This window comes from Bison bison, unplaced genomic scaffold (assembly GCF_000754665.1).
Source record: "Bison bison bison isolate TAMUID 2011002044 unplaced genomic scaffold, Bison_UMD1.0 scf7180017864379, whole genome shotgun sequence".
Lineage (NCBI taxonomy): Eukaryota > Metazoa > Chordata > Mammalia > Artiodactyla > Bovidae > Bison > Bison bison.
The window spans coordinates 4,085,559-4,093,214 of record NW_011494951.1 but is presented as its reverse complement, the minus strand read 5'-3'; the positions used below and the strand labels follow the sequence as shown (position 1 = coordinate 4,093,214).

Below are 7,656 nucleotides of genomic sequence, written 5' to 3'. Positions count from 1 at the left end.
GTTTTAAACGTTGCATCTCTCCTGGGAGAGCTCCTACCGGTCGGCTCCGAGCAGGAAGTGTCGTCAGGAGGGCCATTTTTAAAGCCTCCTGCGGGCCTCGGAGGTCCGCCTTGACGTGGTTCGGTCTCCGTGGCCAGAAGGACGCCCCCGCGCGCGCCGCTCCCCCCCCCACCGGAAGGGGGCGCGGTGTTACCCCTCTGCGCCCCCAGCGCCTGCTCTTCCCCGTAGCCGCGCTGCGCTATGTGGACTCGCCCTGAATAACGCGAACCGTCGGTGTGCGCGTGCAAACAATAAACTGGAAAACCCGACTTGGCATTGTTTTTCCTTGGGAGTTTGGGCGCACGTGCCCAGGGAAGGGCTTGTCCATGGAGGGCCTTTGTGCTGGAGAGGGGCGTAAGGGGACGGTAGATGACGGTTGGTCTCCTTCTATAAATGCTGATGTCACTCTTTGGGGGACCTCACCCCAATCCCAGCTACTTTTGTATCTTACTGCCTTTGGGGGGTCTTTAGGCAGTTTAAAGCCAGAGACCGTGCAGGGTGCAAAAGAACGAAAATGCGCGAATCGAAAAGGGAAAAAAGCCAAAGGAGAGAATGAAAGAAAACACTTAAGTTCCTTTGTATACGTTGGTTATTCAGTGTATCCCGTGAAAATACCCTTGATTTTTAAAAACTGGGATAGTGAACAGTTTATTAATCTAAGGTAGGAAAATGAAAAGTGAAATACTAAGCACTGTGTTCTGTTTAAAAACAAACATCTACACGGCTAAACTGTTGTGTTAGATCCCTGAAACATTACCTCTTAAGCTTAGAATTGAAGCCACCAAGAGTGAGACAAAACCTTGGTCTCCAGGAACAGGCAGCCCTTTCCTGTGGAAGAAGAGCAGAGAGGATAGGAATCTGTTTATCTCTGAGTCAGGTATGCAAAGTTCATTCCAATCCCTGATGCATTCTCAGCTGGGGATACTGGCCCAGCAAATGGTGGTTTAAAAACCAGTATCCCAATATAGTCTGTTTAGGTAGAATACAAATGTTTGACTTTTTAAATTGTATCAATGTTATCCCTAACCTAGGATGCATTTTAAAAAGCTTTTTATTTTTTAATCTTGGATCTAATATAGCCTTGAAAAATAATACTTTTGTACATATTTAGCTTTGTTGTGCTGCTAAACATTTATTGCAAGGTGCTTCTTGGAAACAGACAAAGGAGGTCATTATTTATTGGGCCTCCTCCTTCATGCAAAACTAATGTAGATTTTTAAAAGTCCAGTTACTGCTGCTGCTAAGTCGCTTCAGTCGTGTCCGACTCTGTGCGACCCCATAGACAGCGGCCCACCAGGCTACCCTGTCCCTGGGATTCTCCAGGCAAGAACACTGGAGTGGGTTGCCATTTCCTTCTCCAGTGCATGAAAGGGAAAAGTGAAAATGAAGTCGCTCAGTCCTGTCCGACTCTTCTCGACACCATGGTCTGCACCTACCAGGCTCCTCTGTCCATGGGATTTTCCAGGCAAGAGTACTGGAGTGGGGTGCCATTGTCTTCTCCAAAAAGTCCAGTAATAGCGATTAAAATAGACATAGGTCTACTGATCTATTCACTTGAAAGTAAGGGGATCTGGGCCAATTTATGAGAAAGAAGAACACAGAACGTTGTTATTGTCACCAGGAAGGCTGACATTTTTTTCATTCATCGACTCATTCAGCCAATACACATGAGTGCCCTGTGTGACCAATCCTCTGGTAAACAGGGTCCCCACCAGTGAAGCTTTCTCAGTTTCAATTGTTCCCAAGCAGCCTGACACAGACGGCATTTTCTTTGTTCACGTATTCAGACTCAGGCAACTGCAGTCTCTAGAATGCATCCTGGGGATGAAGTGGCTGGAGACCATCCGATCCATACATTCTCATCCTAGGGTAGGGAGTGGGGAGGCATCAGAATGACCTGGGAAGATTTGGGAGCCTTGTGCCCGAGCCCACCCCTGGAGAAGTGCAATCTGAGTCATTCTTCCACCTGAGTCCTGGGAAGCCTTTTTCCCTTTTATTTTGAGCTCCCTTGCTGGAGAAGTGCTTTGGGGGCTCTTCCCCCTTTTTCTCTACAAGTAAGAAGGACATGGAGAAACCAAGGCTACAGTGACCCAGGACTTAAACCCCAGTGTCTGGCTTCTGTTGCAGGACCTTTGTATGGTGCCTCACTGCCTCCCAGGGTTCTGAGCCTACGTAGAGGCCTGTGTCAGAGCCTGAGGTTGAGACCAGAGGGGACTTGGTGCCTGATAAGAGAGGGAAGAGCCCATGGGACTTGCTATGCTTTTGACTCACTCAGCTGCTCAATGGCTCCAGGCAGGAAATAAGAATGGTGCCCAACTGTGACTGCTGTTCCCAGCCTCCCTCAGCAGGGTAGCAGAAAGAATTTAGGGTAGACGCCAACTGACCAACTCCGTGACTTGGGAAAAGCCAATTTCTCCGGAACTTACAAGAAGCAGGGAACTGGAGGGAGCACTTTGGGGAGTAACGGAGGTAATGTATGAATCTGCCTCCATATCCCATCCCCCGCTTCCACCTGACTTTGGCTGCAGTGCCCAGCCTTCGTAACACAGCCGGCCACTGAGAGCATCTGCATCAGATCACTAGTGTGGCATTTACCAGCTCCCTGAAAGCACCTGTTTACTTCGCTGCATCCCTCATCCACACTTTCTTAAAGACAGCAGGCTGGGCAGGGGTCCGGTAAGCAGCCCTGACTCAGGCCCGTTGTGCTCACGCTGTGCCAGGCAGGTTTCAGTTTCCGAGAGTCTGCAAAGGGGTTACTGTCATTATATACTCCACAGAGAGCATCAGTGATGATGTTTCCAAAGTCAAAAGTCTGATAAGCAAGGGTCTACCAGAGTCTACCTGCCTGCTAGTGTCGTTACAGTTAAGGCAGTGGCCTTGCCTCACCTCCATGCGCCCAGGGATGAATTGGTGTGTGAAAGGCACGGGAGTGTTGATACAACACTTGCTCCGCTGCACCTGTAATGTCCAGTGAGGGTTCTCAGCCTTGACTGCATGTTTTTAAAACACATGGCAAGCTTTTAAAACACTCTGAGCCTTCCCCCCAACACACGGGGGGGCCCAGGCATCATTGTTTTTAAAGCACCCCAGGTCAATTTACTATGTAGAAGAGTGACCAAACATCACAGAGACCCCGTTAAAGAAGTGTAGCATCCCAGACAGACTCTGACAGCTTGACTGCCCTGATGCAGCCAAGGTTAAGAATCAGCGGGAGGCAATTTTTCTTTGTTTAATTATACTTTTTTATTTAACTCTTACTTCATTTCTTCTACAAAACTTTGACTTTAAGGCAAAAAAAATGGAGGGAAGTACCAAGATGTATTTGGCCTTCATTTTTATCACCTTTAGAGACCTGAAGTCACTAGGAGCGTTTAGTAAGTAGGACTGCCTAGTGTGTGAAAGTGGAAGTCACTTGGTCATGTCTGACTCTTTGCGACCCCATGGACAACACAGTCCATGGAATTCTCCAGGCCAGAATACCGGAGTGGGTAGCCTTTTCCTTCTCCAGGGGATCTTCCCAACCCAGGGATTGAACCCAGGTCTCCTGCACTGCAGATTCTTTACCAGCTGAGCCACAAAGGAAGCCACCTTTCTTAAAATGCTAACAAGAGCATAGTTGCCTCTTAAGTTGTTTTTTTTTCCCACGTGTAGAACCCTGAGTTTTGACACTAGTCATATTCTTTGTTTAGAAATGTTATCTCTCAAACTGTTGCTCACAAATAATAACTTCTTTTGTTCTCTGCTGCTGTCTCAGTTCACGTGCTCTGCAGTGTGTAGTCTGTCCCTAGGGAACTCCCTTTGTGGACTGGTGAGTGGGGGAGAAGAGCCTTGCCTCCAGCCAGAGACCTTTATCGCATTAGGCTTATTTGTTAAACTAAGAATCTGCTCCTCTGATGGCTGGAATCTTCTACACTTGAAGGAATCTTTCTTAACCAGAAACACATTGGCTTATTTCTTGACAAAACCTGTAGTTTCCCAAACATAAGGCTACCTGCTAGCTGTATACACCATTTCCTCACGTCGGTCATGTCAGTTAGGGTGGTACTCCCATTTTACAAGTGAGGAAACTCAGGCCAAGAGAGGTTAATGAGTCCAGAATGACAGAGCTCCAAGTCAAAACCTAGGTTTTGAACCTTGCTCCTGGTAACCCACGGAGATTGCCCTTTCCACTCTAGTGCCCTTTCTTTTCACCTGGAAAGCTGAGGAGTTGGAACACAGGCTCTCTTGCCCAACCTTTTTGCCTCATTCTGTGTGCCCCAAGTGATACACTTGGATTCAGAAGGAAATCTAAGATCCCAGAGGTGTACATTTGTCAGCAACATTTAGAAGCCTTTTTTGCCATCAAGATGGCTATCAGTTCAGTAATTTGAAGTGAAAGTAGATGAGCAAAAAGAAAATACTTCATTAATGTTTTCCATTGTGTAGATCTATTTACCATTCAGTTCAATTCTGATGCTTTGTCTGAAAAACTTCTTGGTGAGTGAGGCGATTGTTTCTCCTTGAATGCTGACTTACTGGGGAGGTGTTGGCAGTTTACACAGCTAATGTTGGACTGTTACCTGATCAGGTATCACTCATTTACATGCTAATGGTCACTTAGGGGTAGACTGTTTTAAATTTTTGGTTATTGAGACACGTTAGAGTAGCCTGTGCTCTCTATGGCTCAATAGACAAGATGAAAGGATTCCTGTCTTCGAAGAACTTTCTCATTTGCTTCTCTGTCCAAGAAAGGATGCAGTCAGCCAGCTAAAATTTACAGAGTTTGGTGGGTATCTCATGAACATAAGATATATGTGATAATCCATGTAGCATACATACGATTTAATTGCCTAGCATGTTTTTTTTTTTTTTTTAATTTTGCACATGAACATCGAGTGTGGGAACACATTCATTTGCTATAGGGATAATGCACAATTCAGCTGAGCTTGAAGAGGAAAAAGTCAGTCAGTACACTGGATTATATGGAAACCTAAATTGTAGTGAGCACTCTTGCAGATAAAGCATCTTTTTCTTGGCAACTATAAGCACCTTTTGGCCTGTTTGCCACTAAGGCAAGGTGGATGGCTTGACCCCTGAGGTGAATTCTCTTTTAGACAGTACAGCCTGGCAACTATAATTAAAATTATAAAATGAGATTCACTGTGTACTCCAGAAAAAGCCAGGTAGCAAAGAAGCACGTGTTTTGGCCCCTTGGACTATTTATGTGATAGGCATCATTTCTTCTTCTATTTTCTTCATTAAAACAGGGAAAATCGTATTTTTAGCAGTTGTGTGTGAGTGACTTGGAACCTGAGTGCTTATGGTCACACTGTCACATTCAGTCCTCGTGAGATACAGTAGTAGTAGTTCAGCCGCTCAGTCATGTCCGACTCTTGGCGGCCCCATGGACTGTGCGGCACGGCAGGCTTCCCCTGTCCTCCACTGTCTCCCAGAGTTGCTCAAACTCCTGTCCATTGAGTAGGTGATGCCATCCAACCATCTCATCCTTGGTCGACCCCTTCTCCCGCCTTCAATCTCTCCCAGCATCAGGGCCTTTTCTAACGAGTTGGCTCTTGACGCCATGTGGCCAAAGTATTGGAGTTTCAGCTTCAGCATCAGTCCTTCCAATGAATATTTTAGTAGGTACTGCTACGGTCCATTTAACAGTTGCACAGTTGGACAGTTCGCTTCAGGTCAGGCCTGGAAAGCGATGGGATAGGCTTGGAAACCCTATGATCTGATTCCAGAATCTGCTGCCTTAAACCTTGTTTTCCTGCTTTTTGTTCTTCTATTGACACTTTACATGTCCAGTATTTAGGAGTCAGATGCTTCCTTTTTAATAAAAACTTACATACCCTTCATGATTTTTATACCCTCAATGTCACTGGACTGGTTTCTAACAAACTTAACATTTTTTCTCCATCTGGCCCCCCAAATAAATTTTTAAGTCACCAGGTCAAGTGAGCTCCAAGTCAGAAGGCAAACCTGGCAGTGCTGGGTGCTGCTGCTGGGCTTTTTCCCAGGAAAAGGCAAGACTCGTTCTAGTGGAAGCACACTTGTCACATGTTGTGTGCCACCTCTTTGTTCATGGAAGTCAGCTTTCACTGATGCTGGAGGTAATCGTGCATTAAAAAGCACACTTTTTGCCATTTAAAAACGGGCAACTGAATATTAACTTTTACTTATCATGTCCAAAGTTAATAGTACTAAGTATCTTCTGTGTTTTTGAGAGCCTTCCTAAATAAACTTCAAAAAAGTATGTCTCTAGTCCTAGGAGATCCAATGCAGAGAGATGTTGTAAAGGGTACCTTGAGTTTGGAAGGTAGGTGATCCCTGAGACTGATGTTACTCATAATTGGTTAGTGGCCTCTCAGCATCTGGCCTACACATGACCCTTACATCTGCAGTGTTTTGTGTAATCCTTGGTCGTCAGTTCACTGGGCAGTAATCTGCCAAAGGGCCCAGGTTCACAGGTGGCTGTACCTGAGTGTGAACCAGGTAGAGAAAGGGGCATGGAGGGAGCAAGGTCCTGGGAACCTGTTACTCAGGTGTGCTTGGCACAGCCTCAGGAGTGTCCAAGTGTAAATGCCAACACCAGAGCCATCTCCTTCTTCCACTGCATCCATTTACCTCTGTCTCGGGATGCTACATTGAGATCTTTTTCACCGTGACTAGCTGCACATGTTATGATGGTCAAAGAGAATTTTGTTTTGAAGAAGCTGGACATCTTTTGTCACCTGAATGGAGGGAAGTACCAGAGTAGAAACTGCGTAGCTTTGAGACTGGCTTAGAAGCCAAGAAGGTACTTTGAAGCAGGTGACATCATTGGGTCATGGCCTAGCACCTTGACTCCCCCATTAAACTGTATTTTCTAATCACAGCTCATGGTTCGTATTGGCGCTCGCTTCTGTGGATTCCTTATTCAAAATAGCTGCTGGCATGGCCTTGCAGAAGCACCTCCCGGAGGCCCCTGCACTGCCGAGGCACTGAGTAGCTGTGGTTAGTTCTCTAGACTTTCTGCCAGTAAGGTGTTCCCCACTTTTTGCTAAGGTCTTTATCACCTAGTCCAAGTCTCCAGTCCAGGAGGAATGACACTTCCACCTTTCAAAAAGATTTGGAGAGGAAATGGCAAAACTGCTTTTTTTGTTTTTGAAAGAGTTGGTAAGCAGATTGTACCAGGCAAGCAAGTTACTCCCCCCCCCCTTTTCCCTCCCTCCCTCTCTTTCCTTTCTTATCTCTCCTCTTCCTGCTCTCCTTCCTCTGTCTCTTTCTTGCTCACTCAAGATTATGAGGCTGGTATGCACATCTTGTAAACAGAATTGAGATGGGACAAGAGAGGGAAGGGGCAGATAAATGAATGGTCTATCAGGGATTCAGTGGTTTGTAGCTCCAAAGTCAGGATTTAAGAAAGTTACAGGGATGCTGGTTTCAGTTTTATTGAAGGGTAAATTGTGGACAGTGAAACTGCCCAAAAAGGGAAGCAGTTTGGGCAGTTATTAGAGCATCAACTGCATGAACAGCTGGCGAAGATGGGTTAAAAGATTGAAGTGTTGCTGCAAGTCTCAGCCAGTGATTTCTGATAGTGCCTTTTCATCAGAATTACATGAGTGACCATGGGCACCTCTTCCTCATCTCTCT

The 7,656-nt window shown here is 46.0% G+C and overlaps 1 protein-coding gene across 1 annotated transcript in view; it reads left to right on the top strand.

Moving 5' to 3' along the window:
* Positions 1-7,656, top strand: part of ZNF518B (zinc finger protein 518B) — a 14,880-nt gene that overhangs the window by 576 nt on the left and 6,648 nt on the right. The gene's annotated exons all lie outside the window — the stretch shown is intronic.